The following is an 873-nucleotide window of genomic DNA, read 5'->3' on the forward strand; positions in this document are numbered from 1 at the left end:
GGGGACAGCTCAGGGGTGTCCTGGGGGAGGGGCTGGGGGGACAGCTCAGGGGTGTCCTGGGGGAGGGGCTGGGGGACAGCTCAGGGGTGTCCTGGGGGAGGGGCTGGGGGGACAGCTCAGGGGTGTCCTGGGGGAGGGGCTGGGGGACAGCTCAGGGGTGTCCTGGGGGAGGGGCTGGGGGGACAGCTCAGGGGTGTCCTGGGGGAGGGGCTGGGGGACAGCTCAGGGGTGTCCTGGGGGAGGGGCTGGGGGGACAGCTCAGGGGTGTCCTGGGGGAGGGGCTGGGGGACAGCTCAGGGGTGTCCTGGGGGAGGGGCTGGGGGGACAGCTCAGGGGTGTCCTGGGGGAGGGGCTGGGGGACAGCTCAGGGGTGTCCTGGGGGAGGGGCTGGGGGGACAGCTCAGGGGTGTCCTGGGGGAGGGGCTGGGGGACAGCTCAGGGGTGTCCTGGGGGAGGGGCTGGGGGGACAGCTCAGGGGTGTCCTGGGGGAGGGGCTGGGGGGACAGCTCAGGGGTGTCCTGGGGGAGGAGCTGACCAGAAGGGGGTCCGTGTGATGGGTTAGGGGAGCACATCTGACTCTCGCGTCCCGAGTTGGAAGCAGGGAGGAGCTCGGGAAGCCATCAGTCACTGATCAGGCCCGGCCGTCAGGCGGGCGCCGATCCCCGCGGGTGGGTATTTGGCCTCCGGGTTGCCGCTGGGGCAGCGTCAGTTCCCTGCAGGCGTGACGGCTGCATGGCCAGCTGGCCGCCCCGCACGGCGCGCACACGGTGGGTCGGAGTGTTTTCTCTGTTAGGCAGGTCATTGTCCATTTGCACGTTCAATATCTCATTTCTCAAAAAGGAAAATTTTAAGTAGAAAAAGGACAAGGTTTAA

Source organism: Physeter macrocephalus, chromosome 13 (assembly GCF_002837175.3).
Source record: "Physeter macrocephalus isolate SW-GA chromosome 13, ASM283717v5, whole genome shotgun sequence".
Lineage (NCBI taxonomy): Eukaryota > Metazoa > Chordata > Mammalia > Artiodactyla > Physeteridae > Physeter > Physeter macrocephalus.